This window comes from Vicia villosa, linkage group LG1 (assembly GCF_029867415.1).
Source record: "Vicia villosa cultivar HV-30 ecotype Madison, WI linkage group LG1, Vvil1.0, whole genome shotgun sequence".
In the NCBI taxonomy this organism is placed as follows: Eukaryota; Viridiplantae; Streptophyta; class Magnoliopsida; order Fabales; family Fabaceae; genus Vicia; species Vicia villosa.
The window spans coordinates 239076832-239101552 of NC_081180.1; the positions used below are offsets into that span (position 1 = coordinate 239076832).

At 36.0% G+C, this 24721-nt stretch overlaps 2 pseudogenes; both read right to left on the minus strand.

Moving 5' to 3' along the window:
* Positions 1-5707: 5707 nt before the first annotated feature.
* On the minus strand, positions 5708-6678 carry LOC131597280 (uncharacterized; annotated as a pseudogene).
* A 4487-nt stretch (positions 6679-11165) lies between these two features.
* LOC131597293 (uncharacterized) lies at positions 11166-12136 on the minus strand (annotated as a pseudogene).
* Positions 12137-24721: the final 12585 nt, after the last annotated feature.

The window sequence follows — 24721 nt, forward strand, 5'->3', positions numbered from 1 at the left end:
TACAAAAAGCGCTGCCAAAGATTAAAAAAAGAAAAAGAAAAAAAAAACGCAACCTACCAAAGCGCTTTTGGAAAAGCTCTCTAATAGGGGGGCTACCAGAGCGCTTTTTCCAGCAAAAGCGCTCTTATAGGGGGTCTACCAGAGCGCTTTTTCCAGAAAAAGCGCTCTTATAGGGGGGTCTACCAGAGCGCTTTTAAAAGCGCTTTCATTACCTACGCTAGCGCTGGCTTTGGCAGCGCTTTAAAGCGCTGTTAAAGGCCAAAAAAAGCGCTTTTGTATGTCTTCCGTGTTGTAGTGTATGCTATGGAATTGTAGAGCTCACATAGCTTTATCATGGTATCACTCGCCGTCGTTCCGATCTAATCTTCCGTTGCTCACGGTGTTCACGATTTCACTGCTTCGTCCTCTACTGAAACGCATCTTCTCTTTCTTAGAGAAGTGTTCTCATTTCTGTTCAAGAATTTGTTACATCACTTCAGAGAAGTGTCAGTCATGGATGCATCACTGGAAAATTCCGGTTCAAGATAACCGCAAACGGTAACCATGTCTTCATCGTTCTTCACCGCTTCCAATCGCGCAATATTTGGTCCCAAACTCTCCATCAAACTGCAAGAAAAGAATTTTCTTCTCTGGAACCAGCAGGTTGAAGGAATCATCATAGGACACAAGCTTCATCGATTTGTTGTTAATCCACAAATTCCTACAATGTTCAAGAACGAAGAGGATCGTTTAGCCCAGGTTCGATCAGAGGACTATGAATCTTGGATTGTCCAAGATCAAGCCCTTTTCACATGGCAATTATCAACAATCTCTGAGTCCATCTTGCCTTGTGTTCTTTCTTGCAAGCACTCCTATCAAATCTGGGATCAGATACATAAGTATTTCACTGCAGTGATAAAGGCAAGAGTGCATCAACGTCGTGCTGAGCTGAAGGTCACGAAGAAGGCAAATCGTTCTATTTCTGAGTTTGTGCTTCGTATTCGAGCAATCTGCAATGCTCTTCTTGCAGTAGGGGAACCTATCTCTGAACGTGATCAGATTGATGCTATCTTGCAAGGATTACCAGAGGAGTATAATCTGTTTATCATGATGGTGTATGGGAAGCTTGAACCACCTTCACTATATGAGATTGAAGCCTTGCTCTATGTGCAAGAAGAACAACTAGATAAGTATCGTCAAGAGCTCTCATTGGTTAATGCTACTGCAAATATTGCTCATACTAAAGAATGTTTCACCCACAAAACCACCAGAGGTGGTCCTCAGCATCAGAGAGACAGAGGAAATTTCAGAGGAAGGGGTCGTGGCAGAGCCAGATCAAACTATCCTTCAGGAAGCAGGCCAACTTGTCAGCTTTGTGGTAAGTATGGTCATGCAGTTATGGATTGTTGGCACAGGTATGATGAGAATTTTGAACCAGTCTCCTCAAAGAATCAAGCATCAAATTCATCTTCTGAAACTACTAAAGGTGATAAGAAGGAGCAGGAATCTGATACCATTCAAGCTTCAACCTTCTTAGCACATCAAGAAGATCTTGAAGTTCCAACTCATCTAGAGTCTCAAGCTTGGTTTGCAGATTCAGGTGCATCTCACCATTTAACACCTTATAGTAGTTGCTTGAAAAATCCTCATGAATACAAAGGTTCTAATCAGGTTTTAGTGGGATATGGGCAAAGCCTTAAAATTAGCAGCGTAGGATTAGCTGAAATTCAATCCTCTATGCACTCTCACACACCACTAATCTTCAATCACTTACTTCATGTGCCAAATATCACTAGAAATCTATTATCTGTGTCCAAGTTTGCTAAAGATAATAATGTATTCTTTGAATTTCATGCTAACAAGTGTTTTGTCAAATCTCAGGTATCTAAGGAGATTCTCTTAGAAGGTTTCCTGGATACTAGTGGTCTCTATTGTTTCTTACCTCAGCCATTGAAGTCCTCAAATGCCAACAATCTTTGCTTATCCTCAAAAGCTCAGGTTTCTGTTTTTTCAAGCACTTGCTCCAATCAATTTTCTCTTTGGCACAATAGACTAGGCCATATAAATTATGTACATCTCAAGTCTGTTTTGAAACTTTGTAATCTTGCATTACCTAATAAAGAACATTCTGAACTTTGTAGCTCTTGTAGTATTGGAAAGTCTCATAGATTACATGCTCCACTGTCTAATACTGTTTATTCAACTGCCTTTGACCTTGTTCATGTTGATCTATGGAGTCCTTCACCTAATCTCTCAAGTCTAGGTTACTCATATTATATGGCCATAGTTGATACTTACACTAAGTATACTTGGATTTATTTCTTGAAACATAAGTCTGAAACCATAGGTCTTTTTAAACAATTCCTGACATATGTTAAGACTCAATTCAATACTAACATTAAGGCAGTTCAATCTGACTATGGGGGTGAATTTAGACCACTTACAAAATACCTAAATGAACTTGGCATTATTCATAGGCTGACTTGTCCACACACTTCACATCAAAATGGTTCAGTAGAAAGGAAGCATAGAAGTATAGTTGAAATGGGTTTGACACTTTTAGCTCATGCTAATATGCCTATGGAGTTTTGGGATCACAGTTTCACACATGCTGTCTATCTTCTGAATAGAGTATCAACTTCTACTTTCCCATCTTTCTCTTCTCCCTTTCATGCTCTTTTCAACTCTCTATCAGATTATAAAATGCTTAGAACCTTTGGTTGTCTTTGTTTTCCTCATCTCAGACCATTTAATAAGAAAAAACTTCAACTTAGAAGTTCTGATTGCATTTATCTAGGCATATCCCCACAGCATAAAGGGCACAAGTGTCTTAGTAATGAAGGAAACATCTATATTTCTAAAGATGTTGTCTTTGATGAGACAAAGTTTCCCTTTCAGTCTATCATAGATAGTTCCAATGAGAAAGTCATACCATTCCTGTCTGTCATGTTACTTCATCTTGGTTATCCCTTCCTAGAGTCAATTATGCACATCATATGTCACATAACAAGCCACGGGCTCCTCAGTCTAACCCTATTCAGAATTCTGCTAGCACTCTTCGGACTGAGGCTACTCATGGTCTAGTCACTATCATCCAGTCTGGCAATCCTGTTAATAATCAACAGTCCTTACCTAGTAGGTTTCAACTTCCTCTATTGGACACTTCTAATAGTCCAAACATCAGTCCTTTGTCTGTGTCATCTGCTCAAAATTCAGATCACCTTGAGGCTGTTCTACTAGCTGGCTCCATTCCTTTAAATAATTCTAATACCCCTACAACTATAGAGCTGCCCTTGGCATCTCTGGCTCCTAACTTAGTGTCACAACCTAGTCTTACAACAAATAAACATCCTATGGTCACTAGGGGTAAAACAGGGAGTTTAAAACCTAAAGATTTCTTAGCTCATACTAAGCCTACTACAATCAAACAAGCCTTAGCTCATCCTAAGTGGTATGAAGCAATGCAATATGAATACCAAGCTCTCATTAATAAAAACACTTGGACACTTACCTCTCTTCCTGCTCATAGAAAAACTATAGGTTGTAAGTGGGTCTTTAGGATAAAAGAAAATTCTGATGGTTCTCTCAATAAGTACAAAGCCAGATTGGTAGCCAAAGGCTTCAATCAGCAATATGGCTTTGATTACAATAAGACATTTTCCCCAGTGATCAAACCTGCAACCATCAAGGTTCTGCTCACTCTGGCTCTCACACATCAGTGGCACATTGAGCAAATTGACATCAACAATGCATTTTTGAATGGATCTCTTGAAGAGGAAGTGTACATGACTCAACCACAAGGGTTTGTGAATGAAAATAAAGAGTTGGTATGCAAACTAAATAGAGCTCTTTATGGCCTGAAGAAGACTCCAAGATCCTGGTATGAGAAGCTTCATAAGACTCTTTTTCAATTTGGATTTGTGGCTAGCAGGTGTGACCATTCACTGTTCATCTATAGTCATCAAGGTACAACTCTATATGCCATGGTCTATGTTGATGACATACTTGTCACAGGTTCCTCCACTGCTCTCATCCACACAGTAATCTCAAAGCTTCATCATGAGGTTGCCCTTAAACAACTTGGTAAACCAGAATACTTCTTGGGGCTTGAAGTGAAATATCAACCAAATGGCTCACTCATACTCACTCAAACAAAGTATATTAGAGATCTACTAAGTAGAGCCAACATGGAAGAAGCAAATGGTGTTGCAGCACCTATGTTCAGTCATTGCAAGCCCAACAAATTTGGTACTGATGCCATGGCAGAACCTCAGTTCTACAGATCCATTGTAGGTGCTCTACAATACATCACTCTCACCAGGCCTGACATAGCTTACAGTGTGAATAAAGCCTGTCAGTTTATGGCTAATCCACTAGAAAATCATTGGAGCATGGTAAAACGTATACTCAGGTATCTTAGTGGCACTGCAACCTTAGGTCTTATGCTAGCACCTGCAAGAGTGAATCAAGATCTCTGTATAAGAGCCTATTGTGACTCTGATTGGGCTAATGATCCTGATGACAGGAGATCTACTTCTGGTTCTTGTAAATTTGTAGGTCCTAATCTCATTTCCTGGAGTTCTAAGAAACAGTCTCTGGTAGCCAGATCGAGTGCTGAGGCTGAGTATAGAGCACTTGCACATACCACCTCTGAGTTACTCTGGCTATAATCATTACTGGCAGAATTGAAGGTATCATACTTAGCTCATACTCTTCTATGTGATAACCTCAGTGCAGTGATGTTAAGTCATAATCCGGTTCTGCATGCTCGCACAAAACATATCGAGTTGGATATTCATTTTGTAAGGGAAAGAGTAGCTAACAAACTAAAGATTCAGCATGTACCTGCTTCCGCCCAGCTTGCAGACATCATGACTAAACCTTTACCAAGTGTTGCATTTACAAGTCTTCGAAGAAAGCTCAAAGTGGTGTCAGTGTCACCTCCTTGATCTTGAGGGAGAGTACTAGAGTATAAACTAGGATTGGGCCGGCCCACACCTCTAGCTTTAGTTTACTCTTTATCCACATTGTTGTATAGATTGTATATATGTGGACATGATTGTTGTAAGCAAACTTTATGCATTGTAACAACAATAACAGAATTCAGTTGTGAACTTTATCCACTCTATGCTATGGAATTGTAGAGCTCACATAGCTTTATCATCACTAATTTAATAAGAACATATCTAAAAAAAAATTCAAAATATGAATAACATATGAAACATAAATATCTCTTCTCTGACTTTCCCTCCAATTGAATAAAAATATATAGTAAATTCATCTTTGAGATTTGAAAGAAAAAAGAATAAATATGAAAGAAAATGTTAAACTTGTTATAACACGGATAATGACATATAATCTAATTCATTATACATATGTTTGAAAGTCAATTAAAATAGCAATTTGAACAAACATACACAATATACATATGTAATATGTTAAAAGTGAATTAAAATAGCAATTTGAATAAACTTACACAATATGTAATGTGCAGCAAAACCTTTCGAATTTGTAATTGACACTATCCACCTATGTTAAAAAAAATTAAACATCACATAAATTCGTATATTTATTTATATAATGAGATATAAAAGTATTGAAGTAAAAATTTTCTAACCATCCCAATATCATTTGATAGCATAATCAACCAATGGACTAAACCTGTAAAGAAAAATTAACTATATGAAAATAATTTGTAAAATAAAAAACGATATCAATTTGATAATAATTAAGCATAGAATAGGTAATGTATGTTATTCATATCTTGAAAGACCTCCTTGTAAACAATGTTTGAAGTCTTATTAGTGGCATTACCATCGTCGTCGGTGATAAGAAGTTTTAAACCAGCTCGTGATGTAATTCTAGAAACTGCAACATACAACTGACCATGGGTAAAAACAGATTGAGGAATGCAGATCCCAAAATGTTTAAGAGATTGACCTTGACTCTTATTTATTGCCATTGCAAAAGAAACAAACATAGGAAACTATCTGCGCTAAAATTTGGATGGAATTCTCATGTCAAAAGGAGTTAATGACAACCTCAGAATAAAATCTTTTTGGTCAATATTATTTCCTGAAATGACCTTCGCTTCAAGCACAAAATTTCTCAGTTGAGTAATAATGAGACTCGTGCCATTACATGATCCTGATGATTGGTCAATATTTCTGAGCAGCATAACAGACACATCAACTTTTAATTTCAATTCATGATTTGGTAGGCCTGAAGCTTTGATAATATTCAATAATTCATGAGTAAGAATATTATATGGACCATCAAGAGTTTCACTTTGTTCACATGGTGTATCAAAACTCAAATATGTTTTAACTTCATCACAAATCAAAGGTTACATGTAATCATTTATGAGTTCAACAACTTAATTTTTTGGTGTCAAAATAGCCATATCTTGAAAATATGATGGGTCATGAAAATTCTCAGAGAAAGATGGATAAGTATCAACAACTATAGAAGCAATGGGGTCTCCTGGATTTTTAATTATCATATCATCTGGAATTTCAATGTTTAAGTCTCCACATTATCCTCACTAATTTTTCCTTCTCCAATACTCAACAACCAATCTGAAAACTGTTTCATTTCTTTTACATCAGATCTGGACAATCCAGTTTGAAGCCTCATGTTCTTGGTTAATGTCATTACTTGACAAAAATCCCATAGATAAGATGAATAAATGTCACACATCAGATTTGGACGATCCAGTTTAAAGCCTTATGATATGGATTTTATATTATATATTATTTTGTCTTTCAGATATGATGATAACAAACCACAAACTAATTGTATAAAGACATTCAAAATAAACAAACCAAGCTTGAATGGTAAGTATGGTCATGCAGTTATGGATTGTTGGCACAGGTATGATGAGAATTTTGAACCAGTCTCCTCAAAGAATCAAGCATCAAATTCATCTTCTGAAACTACTAAAGGTGACAAGAAGGTGCAGGAATCTGATACCATTCAAGCTTCAGCCTTCTTAGCACATCAAGAAGATCTTGAAGTTACAGCTCATCTAGAGTCTCAAGCTTGGTTTGCATATTCAGGTGCATCTCACCATTTAACACCTTATAGTAGTTGCTTGAAAAATCCTCATGAATACAAAGGTTCTAATCAGGTTTTAGTGGGAAATGGGCAAAGCCTTAAAATTAGCAGTGTAGGATTAGCTTAAATTTAATCCTCTATGCACTCTCACACACCACTAATCTTGAATCACTTACTTCATGTGCCAAATATCACTAGAAATCTATTATCTGTGTCCAAGTTTGCTAAAGATAATAATGTATTCTTTGAATTTCATGCTAACAAGTGTTTTGTCAAATCTCTGGTATCTAAGGAGATTCTCTTAGAAGGTTTCCTGGATACTAGTGGTCTCTATTGTTTCTTACCTCAGCCATTGAAGTCCTCAAATGCCAACAATCTTTGCTTATCCTCAAAAGCTCAGGTTTCTGTTTTTTCAAGCACTTGCTCCAATCAATTTTCTCTTTGGCACAATAGACTAGGCCATATAAATTATGTACATCTCAAGTCTGTTTTGAAACTTTGTAATCTTGCATTACCTAATAAAGAACATTTTGAACTTTGTAGCTCTTGTAGTGTTGGAAAGTCTCATAGATTACATGCTCCACTGTCTAATACTGTTTATTCAGCTGTCTTTGACCTTGTTCATGTTGATCTATGGGGTCCTTCACCTAATCTCTCAAGTCTAGGTTACTCATATTATATGGCCATAGTTGATACTTACACTAAGTATACTTGGATTTATTTCTTGAAACATAAGTCTGAAACCATAGGTCTTTTTAAAAAATTCCTGACATATGTTAAGACTCAATTCAATACTAACATTAAGGCAGTTCAGTCTGACTATGGGGGTGAATTTAGACCACTTACAAAATACCTAAATGAACTTGGCATTATTCATAGGCTGACTTGTCCACACACTTCACATCAAAATGGTTCAGTAGAAAGGAAGCATAGAAGTATAGTTGAAATGGGTTTGACACTTTTAGCTCATGCTAATATGCCTATGGAGTTTTGGGATCACAGTTTCACACATGCTGTCTATCTTCTGAATAGAGTATCAACTTCTACTTTCCCATCTTTCTCTTCTCCCTTTCATGCTCTTTTCAACTCTCTATCAGATTATAAAATGCTTAGAACCTTTGGTTGTCTTTGTTTTCCTCATCTCAGACCATTTAATAAGAAAAAACTTCAACTTAGAAGTTCTGATTGCATTTATCTAGGCATATCCCCACAGCATAAAGGGCACAAGTGTCTTAGTAATGAAGGAAACATCTATATTTCTAAAGATGTTGTCTTTGATGAGACAAAGTTTCCCTTTCAGTCTATCATAGATAGTTCCAATGAGAAAGTCATACCATTCCTGTCTGTCATGTTACTTCATCTTGGTTATCCCTTCCTAGAGTCAATTATGCACATCATATGTCACATAACAAGCCACGGGCTCCTCAGTCTAACCCTATTCAGAATTCTGCTAGCACTCTTCGGACTGAGGCTACTCATGGTCTAGTCACTATCATCCAGTCTGGCAATCCTGTTAATAATCAACAGTCCTTACCTAGTAGGTTTCAACTTCCTCTATTGGACACTTCTAATAGTCCAAACATCAGTCCTTTGTCTGTGTCATCTGCTCAAAATTCAGATCACCTTGAGGCTGTTCTACTAGCTGGCTCCATTCCTTTAAATAATTCTAATACCCCTACAACTATAGAGCTGCCCTTGGCATCTCTGGCTCCTAACTTAGTGTCACAACCTAGTCTTACAACAAATAAACATCCTATGGTCACTAGGGGTAAAACAGGGAGTTTAAAACCTAAAGATTTCTTAGCTCATACTAAGCCTACTACAATCAAACAAGCCTTAGCTCATCCTAAGTGGTATGAAGCAATGCAATATGAATACCAAGCTCTCATTAATAAAAACACTTGGACACTTACCTCTCTTCCTGCTCATAGAAAAACTATAGGTTGTAAGTGGGTCTTTAGGATAAAAGAAAATTCTGATGGTTCTCTCAATAAGTACAAAGCCAGATTGGTAGCCAAAGGCTTCAATCAGCAATATGGCTTTGATTACAATAAGACATTTTCCCCAGTGATCAAACCTGCAACCATCAAGGTTCTGCTCACTCTGGCTCTCACACATCAGTGGCACATTGAGCAAATTGACATCAACAATGCATTTTTGAATGGATCTCTTGAAGAGGAAGTGTACATGACTCAACCACAAGGGTTTGTGAATGAAAATAAAGAGTTGGTATGCAAACTAAATAGAGCTCTTTATGGCCTGAAGAAGACTCCAAGATCCTGGTATGAGAAGCTTCATAAGACTCTTTTTCAATTTGGATTTGTGGCTAGCAGGTGTGACCATTCACTGTTCATCTATAGTCATCAAGGTACAACTCTATATGCCATGGTCTATGTTGATGACATACTTGTCACAGGTTCCTCCACTGCTCTCATCCACACAGTAATCTCAAAGCTTCATCATGAGGTTGCCCTTAAACAACTTGGTAAACCAGAATACTTCTTGGGGCTTGAAGTGAAATATCAACCAAATGGCTCACTCATACTCACTCAAACAAAGTATATTAGAGATCTACTAAGTAGAGCCAACATGGAAGAAGCAAATGGTGTTGCAGCACCTATGTTCAGTCATTGCAAGCCCAACAAATTTGGTACTGATGCCATGGCAGAACCTCAGTTCTACAGATCCATTGTAGGTGCTCTACAATACATCACTCTCACCAGGCCTGACATAGCTTACAGTGTGAATAAAGCCTGTCAGTTTATGGCTAATCCACTAGAAAATCATTGGAGCATGGTAAAACGTATACTCAGGTATCTTAGTGGCACTGCAACCTTAGGTCTTATGCTAGCACCTGCAAGAGTGAATCAAGATCTCTGTATAAGAGCCTATTGTGACTCTGATTGGGCTAATGATCCTGATGACAGGAGATCTACTTCTGGTTCTTGTAAATTTGTAGGTCCTAATCTCATTTCCTGGAGTTCTAAGAAACAGTCTCTGGTAGCCAGATCGAGTGCTGAGGCTGAGTATAGAGCACTTGCACATACCACCTCTGAGTTACTCTGGCTATAATCATTACTGGCAGAATTGAAGGTATCATACTTAGCTCATACTCTTCTATGTGATAACCTCAGTGCAGTGATGTTAAGTCATAATCCGGTTCTGCATGCTCGCACAAAACATATCGAGTTGGATATTCATTTTGTAAGGGAAAGAGTAGCTAACAAACTAAAGATTCAGCATGTACCTGCTTCCGCCCAGCTTGCAGACATCATGACTAAACCTTTACCAAGTGTTGCATTTACAAGTCTTCGAAGAAAGCTCAAAGTGGTGTCAGTGTCACCTCCTTGATCTTGAGGGAGAGTACTAGAGTATAAACTAGGATTGGGCCGGCCCACACCTCTAGCTTTAGTTTACTCTTTATCCACATTGTTGTATAGATTGTATATATGTGGACATGATTGTTGTAAGCAAACTTTATGCATTGTAACAACAATAACAGAATTCAGTTGTGAACTTTATCCACTCTATGCTATGGAATTGTAGAGCTCACATAGCTTTATCATCACTAATTTAATAAGAACATATCTAAAAAAAAATTCAAAATATGAATAACATATGAAACATAAATATCTCTTCTCTGACTTTCCCTCCAATTGAATAAAAATATATAGTAAATTCATCTTTGAGATTTGAAAGAAAAAAGAATAAATATGAAAGAAAATGTTAAACTTGTTATAACACGGATAATGACATATAATCTAATTCATTATACATATGTTTGAAAGTCAATTAAAATAGCAATTTGAACAAACATACACAATATACATATGTAATATGTTAAAAGTGAATTAAAATAGCAATTTGAATAAACTTACACAATATGTAATGTGCAGCAAAACCTTTCGAATTTGTAATTGACACTATCCACCTATGTTAAAAAAAATTAAACATCACATAAATTCGTATATTTATTTATATAATGAGATATAAAAGTATTGAAGTAAAAATTTTCTAACCATCCCAATATCATTTGATAGCATAATCAACCAATGGACTAAACCTGTAAAGAAAAATTAACTATATGAAAATAATTTGTAAAATAAAAAACGATATCAATTTGATAATAATTAAGCATAGAATAGGTAATGTATGTTATTCATATCTTGAAAGACCTCCTTGTAAACAATGTTTGAAGTCTTATTAGTGGCATTACCATCGTCGTCGGTGATAAGAAGTTTTAAACCAGCTCGTGATGTAATTCTAGAAACTGCAACATACAACTGACCATGGGTAAAAACAGATTGAGGAATGCAGATCCCAAAATGTTTAAGAGATTGACCTTGACTCTTATTTATTGCCATTGCAAAAGAAACAAACATAGGAAACTATCTGCGCTAAAATTTGGATGGAATTCTCATGTCAAAAGGAGTTAATGACAACCTCAGAATAAAATCTTTTTGGTCAATATTATTTCCTGAAATGACCTTCGCTTCAAGCACAAAATTTCTCAGTTGAGTAATAATGAGACTCGTGCCATTACATGATCCTGATGATTGGTCAATATTTCTGAGCAGCATAACAGACACATCAACTTTTAATTTCAATTCATGATTTGGTAGGCCTGAAGCTTTGATAATATTCAATAATTCATGAGTAAGAATATTATATGGACCATCAAGAGTTTCACTTTGTTCACATGGTGTATCAAAACTCAAATATGTTTTAACTTCATCACAAATCAAAGGTTACATGTAATCATTTATGAGTTCAACAACTTAATTTTTTGGTGTCAAAATAGCCATATCTTGAAAATATGATGGGTCATGAAAATTCTCAGAGAAAGATGGATAAGTATCAACAACTATAGAAGCAATGGGGTCTCCTGGATTTTTAATTATCATATCATCTGGAATTTCAATGTTTAAGTCTCCACATTATCCTCACTAATTTTTCCTTCTCCAATACTCAACAACCAATCTGAAAACTGTTTCATTTCTTTTACATCAGATCTGGACAATCCAGTTTGAAGCCTCATGTTCTTGGTTAATGTCATTACTTGACAAAAATCCCATAGATAAGATGAATAAATGTCACACATCAGATTTGGACGATCCAGTTTAAAGCCTTATGATATGGATTTTATATTATATATTATTTTGTCTTTCAGATATGATGATAACAAACCACAAACTAATTGTATAAAGACATTCAAAATAAACAAACTTTCCACAATTTTGTATTGCAAGAATGCCAAAAAGATGGTAATTTATGTGCATGAAAACAGTGAGTTAAAGAAGAGAGAAAAACATTAAATTAAGACAGAGTTATTTAGAATACGTTAAGCTATTGCAAGAGGATAATGAAATTTCAGAGGCTTGGAATTTTAAAAACAACGTGGTTTTGAGATGCCAAAGATTCTGAGATTTGGTTATTTTGGGAAATATGAGACTTGAGAGATTTAAAAAAAATCATTTTAAGATACTTTGATATTTTGATATTTTAGATTATATGAAATTCTAAGAAATATTGAAGATTTTATTTTGTGAGATTCTAAGTTTTTATATTTCCAGATCAATGATTTTTGAAAATCTAAAATATTGGAATTTTAAAAATCTGGTTTTAGATGAAAGCATGTTGTTGTAACTATGTGAATGATAGATGAAGAGGATGGTATATACTTTTACACGTAGGAAGATGATTGAACATAAAGGTTAGACCAAAATATTGTTAATTGGTTCAGTTTTTAATTAATTATTATTAAGTAAAACCATTTTTTTTGTCAAATTACCAAATTCATTTAACACTAATATAATAAAGTACAACAAATTATATCAAATTAAACGATAGAAGTTGATAAGTGCCAAAATGTCGATATTTTGAGTATATATTTGTTGCACTTATCGATTCTATTCTTATGGTTTTTGTTGTGAAAAACGATGTCAAGAACAAAATATAATAGGAATTAGGGAAGATAAGAAGAACACAAGAATTGGTTATAACTGCTATTCTTTTACTTTCTCTTAAAACAAGATTACAAGTTTACAAGAATAACAAATAACCTCTCTCACCCTAAATTAGGATTTGCAGCTTAGCAATGATGAGAGACTAACAACCCTATTACACAAGCCAACTTAGTAAACAAGCTAACTTTACAAATTAGGGTTTAAACATTAAACCTAATTTAAAATGCTAACAACCCTAGCATCTTCGACACAAGCATGTGAACAACCTTCGACTTCATGCTTAATTATGTCGAACCAAGAAGCTACCCTTCGACCATACTAGAGTTCGATCCAATATCTCACAAATCTCTACCTTGGACCTAACTCTACAACATCAAGGGAACAAACTAGCTTTCTTCATGCAGCTTTATCAACTGCATACAGTGGAAAAACTTGCAACTCGGCAATGTCTTTGTGATCATATCAGCAGCATTGTCCTCAGTCGAAACCTTCAGCACTTGGACTTCTCCACGCTCGATTACTCCTCTGACGAAATGCAGCCTCACATCAATGTGCTTAGTTCGCTCATGATAGGCTGAATTCTTCGACAGGTGTATTGCACTTTGACTATCACATTTAACAGTGATGCCTCGACCTTGAAGTTTTAGCTCCTTCGCAAAACCTTCAAGCCACAATGCTTCTTTCACAGCTTCAGTTAGGGAAATATAATCTGCTTCAGTGGTTGATAGAGCAACAACCCTCTAAAGTGTTTCTTTCCAACTAATTGTAGTGCCAAACATAGTGAAAACATATCCAGAAATAGATTTTCTGGAATCCATACAACCTGCATAATCAGAGTCGACATATCCTTCGATTGCTGCTTTACTATCTTCACCCAAGGCTCCACCATAAATTAGGACCCTGTTCAGAGACCCATTTATGTACCTTAAAATCCACTTCAATGCTTGCCAGTGGGCCTTTCCAGGATTCACCATGTACCTGCTTACAAGACTTACTGCATATGCTATGTCGGGTCTAGTACAGACCATAGCATACATCAAAGAACCAACTATATTAGCATATGGGATGTGTTATACCCCAAAATTTGCCCGCATATTTTTTCAAGAAAAATTCAATCTAAAAATTAAGAGTTTATATAATCTTGGATTTTCACATCCTGATTTATGAATACTTGATTTTTAGAATTTTTTCTTATACAGTATTTTGGCTTGCTGTTGAATTTATTCTTACGCAAACGCCAGTTACTATTTATTACTTCACACACGCTATTTATTTGATATTTATTTACAGATAAATAGTACTGACACAATTGGTACAGAGTTAAATCTTTCGCAGACGCAGAGTCCGGGATTCAGACTGTACTGGTAACAAGTAAATTATTACTAATTTTTGTTTCCCACTAACTTTTGTACTATATTCCATTATTTTCAAAATCTCTTTTCAAATCTCTTTTTCAAAAATCAAATCTTAACTTTATTCCATACATCTCTCTTTTTCCCAACACTACCATACACTTTCTTTCAAATCTTACTTCCACTCAAATTTTCCTTTTGTACGGAATCACTTCATTCCCCAACGTCTCTATCCCTCTTTTCATTCTATAAATACCTCTCATTTTTTTCATAAAATCTCACATCAAATTCTAAATCATTTCTCAAATTTCTACTTCATATCCATTCTCTCTTCTTCCCCCGGCAAAATGGCGAAGCGGATGGAAACATGTTTTCTTATGGTCATCACCATTGCTACGGTGATCATGTCCTTCTTCTGTCTACATAGTCCTGAAAAATGTGGACCTGCGATGGTTACACTCCCGATTATCTATTTTCTGTTGGTCATAGCATGGGTTATTAATCGTCATTCTTAAAGTTTGTCGTATCTCTTATTTTCTTAAATGTACCGTTTACTCGTCGTATCGTTCATTATAGTATGTAATGTTTGTACTGTCAGTATTAAATGTTGTATTATTTGTCATATTTTTGCTTAATTATTCAGATAATATTTTGTGTGTTTTCTGCCAGTCAAATATTTATGTTTCTGTGCATTAAATGATTTTCAAGGTTATTATCGGTAATTTTGCTCGCGTACAGTAAATAATAGTTATTTATTATGTCTGTGTTTTTTAACAAGTCATGTAAATAAACTTTCATCTTTCACATAAAACAAAAACAACAAAAAGAAAATTAACTTTGACTGTTGATTTTTCACTCTAACTGTTACATGCCTGAATAGTCAGTTGACAGTCAAACTGCTGACAGTACAATTCTCCGTGTTTTGTACCATCAATCAAATCAAACTTTTGCATTTCAAAATTCCAATATTTTTGTCCTAGAAGTCTTCTGAATATCACATGATTAGCAGAGACTCAGCACTGCACAAAAATCAGGTACGCTTAACTGTCTCCTACACAAACAGTCCATGATTAGGGTTTCTTGTTTTTTCAGGAGAAACAAGTTTTTGAGACCTCAAATGGATTTCATGGACCTCCATACATCTCAAAGTACCATCATACAATTTTTCAGATTTCAATTCACTCAGACGCACCGTCAGCAGCTCAAACAGTCAACAGACGACCCGTTTGACCAAAAAGTCAACAGACAGTCAAAAATGAAATTTTTTGTCAACATCCATATTTTGTCAAAGGATTCATCATTTGATCATTGGATGATCATAATTCATCAAGGAAAGATAAAAAATCAACAAAACCCTAAGATTCAAAATTAGGGTTTTCTCCTAAAAAGTCAACTGAACTTTGACTGGTCATAACTCTCTCATCCTTCATCCAAAAAGTTCAAACCAAAGCTCATTTTGAAGGAAATTCAATTATATTTCAAATGCAATTGATCCCATGGTCATTACATTCACCATTTGAAAAATATGAACAAAGACATTACAGGTCATTTTCAAAGTCAACAAAAAGACACTTTTTTCAAAAGGACACACAAGGAGCATCAAAAATCATTTTGAATGAGACCAAAGATATTGGTTAGAGGACTCTTTGAGGTTTCCAAAAAGTGCAAGATCTCCTTCATATGACAAAAATTGAGGGATTTACACCTTGTTGAAGTTGGCTAAATTTTGGGAAAATGCATAAAACCAACATTGCTCAAAAATGTATTTTTTCCAAATGGGGCCAAGTTTTCATGGTTCAAACATGTTTGCCATGATATAATGGGCCTCCCACGACCAAGACAAAGCCCACACCATTTTTATCCATTTTTGGTTTAATTTTATCCTATTTTAAGATTAAATGAAAATGGAAAATGGAAGGATAATGGATAGCTTAGTTTCTAAGCATGAGTCATCCAAGAATCTTTAATTTTCTGCAGAAAATTGAGGTACAAGGCAAGAGCATTGAAGAGAAGCAAGACTTGGTCAACAATTCAAAGGTTTTAATATAAAAAAATCAAGAATTCAACAAAGGCAACCAAAGGCTTCTTGGCTTCAATTCTAAGCACAACATAGCTTATAAATAGCTTAGAGTACTTCACAAACAAAAAAACACGAATTCAGAACAGAATTTATGCTTGTAACCATACTTGTAATCACTTAAAATTTTCAAAGAAATTCCAAATTCGAATTTTGAATTCAAGTCAGTTTCAATACAAACTAAACATTCAAACACCTTCCTCAAGTATCACTGAAACTATTCCAATCAGTTTCAAGCCTTGAAACACTCAGAATCGTCCACGACACCTCACGGTTTGCTCGAACTAAAACTTACAAAAATCTCATCACACATGCATGATTAGCAAGATGTAGATTCATATTTAAGTTTAGTTTGAGGTCCTAATCATTTCTGGAAACTTAATTGAAGTTTGGACACCTATACGAAGAACCACCATTTTAGGGTTCTTACTTTTAAATTTAGGGCTTTACGATCCATGCAAAATTATAAACTCTAAATAGTACCATTAAACTCATGTGAACAAGACGAACCAAACCATGGCATCGCGCCAAATTTATATTGATGTTTGCTTGCATTCGCTATTTTCAACAGGTGTAAAAGGTTGGAGTTTTTACACCACCTGCAAATGAAAGGTGTAAAAGATCCATCCTGGGGAAGAAGATGATGCGTAGCGTCCTCTGATTGGCTGGAGGGCGCGCGCGTGTTTTTTTAAACTGACCTTGGATTTAGTGTTTTGCAGGTGTGTCACGTGCTATGGTCCCTCATGCTTTTCACCATCAGATCCATCCATCTCTCAATCCAACGCATCAAAACACTCATCCTTACCATGGACTTCATTTAATTCCCACATCTGATTACTATCTTTTTATTTTCTATTTTTATTTTAATTTCTTTATAAAATTAATTAAAAATAGTTTTAAATATCCAAAAAATACACAAAAATATTTTTAAGTTTCTAAAATAATATTTTATTTTCTGATATAAAAATATTTTATTTTTCTTCATAATTTAAATATTTTGTATAATTAATTAGATAATATGCATATATTTATCTTTTAATTATATTCAACCAATCAAAAATCATAAAAAAAATTGTTGTTTATATTAAATATTGTTTATATATTGTGAACTAATTTTGTACATATTTTGAATAATCTTCTCTTTAAGTTTTAATTATTTGTGTAATTATTTATATAATTATGTATTAATTAACTTAATAGATTTCAAATCAATTTCAAAAATCCCAAAAAAAAAATAGTTTTGTTTTAAAATTAATTAACAAGCATTTTGAACATATTTTGAACTTAATTTTTAGGTTTAAATTTATTTTCATCTTTTTTCATTTTAATTTAATTAATCATGCATTAATTATAATTAAAAACAATCATAAAAAATCCAAAAACACTTCTTTTATTTTCTTGCAATTTAAATTCCTAGATAAATGTATAGGTTGTCAAATTCATGTAAATAGTGTAGTTTACATTTCCTGCACAATCGATGTAATAGCGTAGATTTACTTTCCGCATTTTACATTTCCGCATTTTAAATTCCAGCACATATAAACTGCGTGTATGCCAAAGATAAAATTGAATCGTTAGATCACTAACTTCAAAGATAAAATATCTGAATCCAAACACAATCACACTTGCACCTCTTAGGGTAATCCCTTTCTCATTCTTTTCAAAATCAAAATCAAATTCTATTATTTCAAACGCAAAATCGAACTTTTGTTTATATCTGGTGAAATGATAGATTTTTAAAGGAAATAGGATAAAGACCTTATAACTCAGGGTAGACCTCCTAATTTGCTTGCTCAAATCAAAACAAACAAATCTCTCATATATCATTGTTTTTTTCAAAATAAAACTTTCAAAAAAAAAAAGACAATACTTTGTATATATCCAAACAAGGATCATTACGAAGTTAACGTTCTTTTTTCAAAAACATCTTTTGAAAGATAAAAACACTTTGTATACATCCGCACAAGGATCATTACAAAGTCAATTTACAAAGGTATTTGGAACCACATACGAGCATTTCAAGGCAATCGAAAAGCAATTGAAAACAAGTGAGCTAAGCAAATTAAAGAGCCCATGGATAACCATGGATACAAATGGTGCTAACACCTTCCCTTTGTATAACCTACCCCCTTACCCAGAATTTCTTAAAGGTCTTTTTTCTGTTTCTTTTATAAACCTTTCCTTAATTGGATAAAATAAAAGGTCGGTGGCGACTCTCTGATTTTCAAACACAAAAGCAGAAACAAAAAGAGTTAGTTCGCGTATCTCTCCACGAGAGGTATGGCAAAAAACCGAGCGCGCGACAGGATGCTATTCATATAGGCTCTTTCGACATCAGTACTGGGACACTGATCAATACTCAGCTTGAATTGAGGGTTGTCTGAGTCACAACTGGCTTCGAATTCGACATACCAAACTTTTCGAGAATCTTTCGTAGATATGCCTCTTGAGATAAGCATAACTTCGACTTCTTTCTATCTCTTCGAATGTCAACTCCAAGGATCCTGGAAGCAGCTCCTAGATCCTTCATATCGAACTCCTTATTGAGTTCAGCCTTCACCCTCATCACATCTTTGACATTGTTGCTTGCTATGAGAATATCATCCACATAAAGCAACAAAATATCAAATGAATTACCAGGTCGAAATCTGAAGTAAACGCAGTGGTTGAACTGACTTCTAATGAAACTTATGCGTGCCATGAACTTGTCAAATCTCCTATTCCACTGTCGAGGAGATTGTTTCAGCCCATACAAAGATATCTTTAGCTTGCACACATAATCTTCCTTCCCCTTTTCGGCATACCCTTCAGGTTGCCTCATCAGGATCGTTTCATCTATATCACCATACAAGAACGCAGTCTTCACATCCATTTATTCCAGTTCAAGGTCGAACTGTGCCACCATGGCAAGCAACATTCGAATGGACCTATGCTTCACAACAGGAGAAAACACATCATTGAAGTCGACACCTTCTTTCTGAGTGAAACCCCTTGCGACCAACCTTGCCTTGTATCTTTTCGACGTCACTCCTTCAATTCCTTCCTTAACTTTGAAAATCCATTTACAACTGACTAACCTGGCTCCAGCAGGTTTCTTGATCAGTTCCCAGGTGTGATTATCATGAAGAGATTTCATCTCATCATCCATGGCCTTCAGCCATTCAGTCTTATTTCGACTACTCATAACTTCCTTTTAATCTCTAGGTTCATCATCAAGAACCTCACTGGCAGAGATTAACGCATAAGCTATAAGATCTGCATACCCAATTCTCTGAGGTGGCTTGATGACTCTTCTTGACCTATCTCTCGACAATAAGTAGTCATCGACAGTTTCCTCAACTTCCTCAGCATCTTCTGCTTCTTCTTCGACTTCATCAGGGATATGCAATTCAGCATCAACTTACTCCACCTCAATAGGAATCTCTACCTGTTCCAGCTCTTCTGCACTTCGACCATCATCATCATCATCATCAGTTTTCTTAAAAGCCATCTCAGCTTCATTGAAAACTACATCTCGACTAGTGATACACCTCTTGTGACCTGGCTCTAGGCACCATAGCCTATAAGCTTTGACTCCTTCAGGGTATCCCATGAACATGCATTTGAGAGCTCTAGGTTCAACCTTGTCCTGCCTAATGTGAGCATAGGCTAAGCAGCCAAATACTCTCAGTTTGTCGAGATCTGGTGGATGTCCCGACCAAACTTCTTCAGGTGTCTTCATATCTAACGCTGTCGAAGGACATCTGTTTATCAGATATGTTGCTGTCGAAACAGCATCAGTCCAGAACACCTTCTTTAACCCCGCAATAGTCAACATGCATCTGACTCTCTCCAAAATAGTTCGATTAAACCTTTTAGCCAAACCATTTTGCTGTGGAGTACCTGCAGTAGTTCTATGCCTTACAATACCAGAGGCCCCACAAAAACTGTCGAATGCCTTATTGCAAAATTCAAGGCCATTGTCGGTTCTCAACCTTTTGACCTTCCTGCCAGTCTGATTTTCTACCAGAGTCTTCCAACTTTTGAAATTCTCAAAAGTTTCATCCTTAGTCTTCTGGATGAATACCCATAACTTCCTGGAATAATCATCAACTATGGATAGAAAATACCTTGCTCCTGAATGTGATGAACACCTTGCAGACCCCCAAAGATCAGCATGGATGTAATCAAGGGATCCATGTGTTCTTTGTTTTCCATTGTTTAACTTCACTCTGCAAGATTTTCCAAGTACAAATGGTTCACAAAATTTCAGCTTCTCAACTTTGTCTCCACCAAGCAGATTTTGTTTCCCTAATTCGACCAGGCCCCTTTCACTGACATGGCCCAATCTCATGTGCCAGATTTCTGTCTTCGACAAAGGTTTCGTGGATGCAACATTTGTCGAACCACTTACAACTTCAGCCTCAAGGGTATACAAGCCTTGTTTCATCACGCCTCTCAAGACTTCCTTCGACCCCTTCATGACTCTTAGGACATTTTTCTCTCCTTGGAAAACATATCCTTTCATGTCGAATTCACCAAGAGAAAGTAGATTTCTCTTCAAATCAGGAACATACCTGACTTCAGTTAACAACCTTATTGACTAATCATGGAGCTTGAATCTCACAGATCCAACACCTGCAATTTTGCAAGCTTTATTGTTTCCCAGCAGTACTGATCCACCATCTTGATCACATCATTCCTCGAACAAGTCTTTGTTTGGAGTCATGTGCCAAGTGCAACCTGAATCCATAATCCACTCCTTCCTAGAGTCACTGCTCGAAACCACAAGGACATCAGATGATTCGAAATCATCTAGAACAATGGCTGCATTACCATTATCCTTACCTTCATGATCTTTCAGGCGTTCAGGACACACCTTTCTCGTGTGACCCTCCTTCTTACAATGATAGCATCGAATACCAGATGCTTTGCCACTATAAGACTTCGACTGACTTTTTCCCTTCTTCTTGTCGAACTTACCATCATTTCGCAAGAATTTTCCTTTAACGGCCAAACCTTCACCAACAGTCGAAGGTGTATGCTCCTTTCGTTCATTCAAGTCCTTAGAATACAAGGCTGATTGAACTTCTTCAAACGTCAGGGACTCCCTTCCATACAAGAGAGTTTCTTTGAAGTGAGCATGTGATCGAGGCAAAGAACACAATAGTAACAGCGCTTGATCTTCATCATCGATCTTCACATCAATATTTTCAAGATCAAGAATCAGCTTGTTGAACATATCTAACTGCTCAGCCAATACTTTGTCTTCAATCATCTTGAATGAGTACAAAGCTTGCTTCAGGTAGAGTCGATTTACCAGCGATTTGGTCATATACAAAATTTTAAGTTTCACCCATAACCTTGATGTCGTTGTCTCCTTTGATACCTGTCTGAGAACCTTATCACCAAGGATCAACAAAATTGCTCTGTGTGCTTTCTCGATCATATTCGTCTTCTCCGCTGCCGTCAATTCTGCATTCATGGCTGCCTCTCGCTTCAACGCTTCCAAGCAACCCTACTGAACCAGTAGGGCTTTCATCTTCAAGCGCCACAGACCAAAACCATTCACTCCGGTGAACTTTTCAATCTCATACTTTGTTGAAGGCATCTTCTCCACGCTCACCGCACCAATTTGTTGTGAAAAACGATGTCAAGAATAAATTATAATAGGAATTAGGGAAGATAGGAAGAACACAAGAATTGGCTATAACTGCTATTCTTTTACTTTCTCTTAAACATAAGAATTAGGGTTTAAACACTAAACCTAATTTAACATGCTAACAACCCTAGCATCTTCGACACAAGCATGTGAACAACCTTCGACTTCATGCTTAATCCTGTCGAACCAAGAAGCTACCCTTCGACCATACTAGAGTTCGATCCAATATCTCACAGTTTTTGTAATAAAATCCCCACTTTTATGTAAATATTAGCATAATTAAGTTTTTATTCATTTTGTGTACTGTTTAATAGTTTTTCCTTGTTTGTATAGGTATTCATGCATATCGGAGCCTCAAGGAATAAAGTGTCAAAGGCACGGCTTTGATTGCGAAATTTTGGATCTGAATAAGCAAAATTATGCAGAAAGCCCGCTAAGCGGAGCTCCAGCGCGCTTATTGTAACACCCTTCTAAACCCCGCGGCAAATTAAATAAGTGTATTCAGAGTACATGAAATAAGGGTGTCACAATTCGAAATAAATCAAAAACATCATTCAGTCATGTCATGCATTCACTGAGGCAATTCTCATTAATTAAAACAATTCATGTCAACACAGCGGAATTAAATCAAACAAATTAAGTTTAACATCTTTCAAACTAATCCTTCAAACATCAAAACATAACTAGAGTTATAAAACATAAACTCTAAACATCGCGTCCCCAGTGTTACAACTATCAGAGCATGACACCTGACGCTAACCAAACAACTGACTCATGAGCTAATCCTTACCGAGTCGAATAGCCGCTATCCTCAATCTGAAAATGACAACATGTAAGGGTGAGTCTTCATCATAATTAACAAATGTTATAAGGTTATAAGGCAATAACACATCATAGCTGTATTGTTCACCCAATTGTTTCATAAACAGACATTCAGACAAGTTTCATTCATCACAAACAGTCAACCAACACACCATCAACATTTATAACACTGGAATACATCCAATCATGTTATAGAATTATGCATATGTATGAACTGACACTATGCATGTGGTACCAACATCATCAAATGGGAATAACCCATGACCGATCCAACATCATCAAGATACGGCCCTGCCAGCACAGATTCCACACAATGGGAATCATGCCCTTTACTGATCCAACACATCATCATGGATACATCATCATCAATGAATATGAATGAATGCAAACATACATGAACATACTTATACCATCGTCAAGTCTATGAGTAACATCATCAAATACTCATTTCATCATAATCATCATCATCGTCAAATGTTTATATATATATATGCATCATTCAATCACAATCACATCATTAATCATCACATAGATTATTTAATAAGGTTCGTTTAGCTGGATACGGCACACGAAACGGACCAACGGTTCAAAAGTTATGCATTTTACAAAATTCTGCATTTTTCAAAAACCTTCAGTGGTAATCGGTTACCCAAAGGCCAGTAACCGGTTACCATGACTCACGAAGCACATCCCCCTGTTTTTTGTATGGGTAATCGGTTACCCTGCTTTCAGTAACCGATTACCGACTCCCAGAAAGTAATATTTCCCCTTTTTCACTGCAGTGATCGGTTACCCTGCTCCCAGTAACCGGTTACTGCGTACCTGTAACCCCAAATTCTGCAGAAAACAGCATTCCAACCATCCCAAACTCATTCAAATCACACCAACTCGAATTATAGGAAATGGAATGCACACATACCACGAAATACACATCACAATACATCAATTACACATCGAACAAAGCCATGATCACACAACATCATAGATTTCATACACAAGATCAATTATCATACAATTTGATTCAATCCCTAACCTATCATATGACTCAATTGACCCGAATCCTACATCTATTCAATATTATTAACCCCTAACCCAATAATAGATGATAATCAGACAAGTCCCCCCTTACCTTAGCCAAATCCTTGAATGGGTATTCTTCCTCTTTGGTTCTCTTTCACGTTCTTCAGCTCCTCTTCTCACAACTTCTTGTTTTTCACGTTCTAACTCTTTCTCCTCTTGTTTTTCCTTATTTTATGAAAAACATAAAATTAGAAATGGGCTCCCTCACACTTACACCCCCATATTACTAATTCCACCATAAGGCCCAACAACTTAACATTTTATATTTCTTTCCACATAATTCCAATAAAATGTTAATTCAAATTAGTTAATTTAAAATTTAATTAAACTAATTAAATAAGAAATTTTGGGATGTTACACTTATGCTATCAAATTTCAATAACCGAGCTGCAAGCGGAGGAAAACAGAGGCGAACCAGATTTTTATGTTCGCTTAGCGGAGCAAGCTCGCTAAGCGAGCTTGACTTTACTGTTGTAGATATTTTTTCCATGTTGGGTACCCCGCTTAGCGGAGCCTAGCCCGCTCAGCGGACCTGCGCAGAATTGCTTTTTTATTCTTTCATTTGACACATTTTAGGTTATGGTTTTGGAGAGTTTTTGGTTCCAACTCCATCAATTTCAGTCTTAGAGTAGGATTAGCTTAGAAAACAACACTGGACCGTGCACTTGGATGATCAGAGGTGGATTTCTCATCAATCGAAGCTGACAACTCGCAAGATGTTTGGTTTATCTCTTCTCTTCTTTGTGTA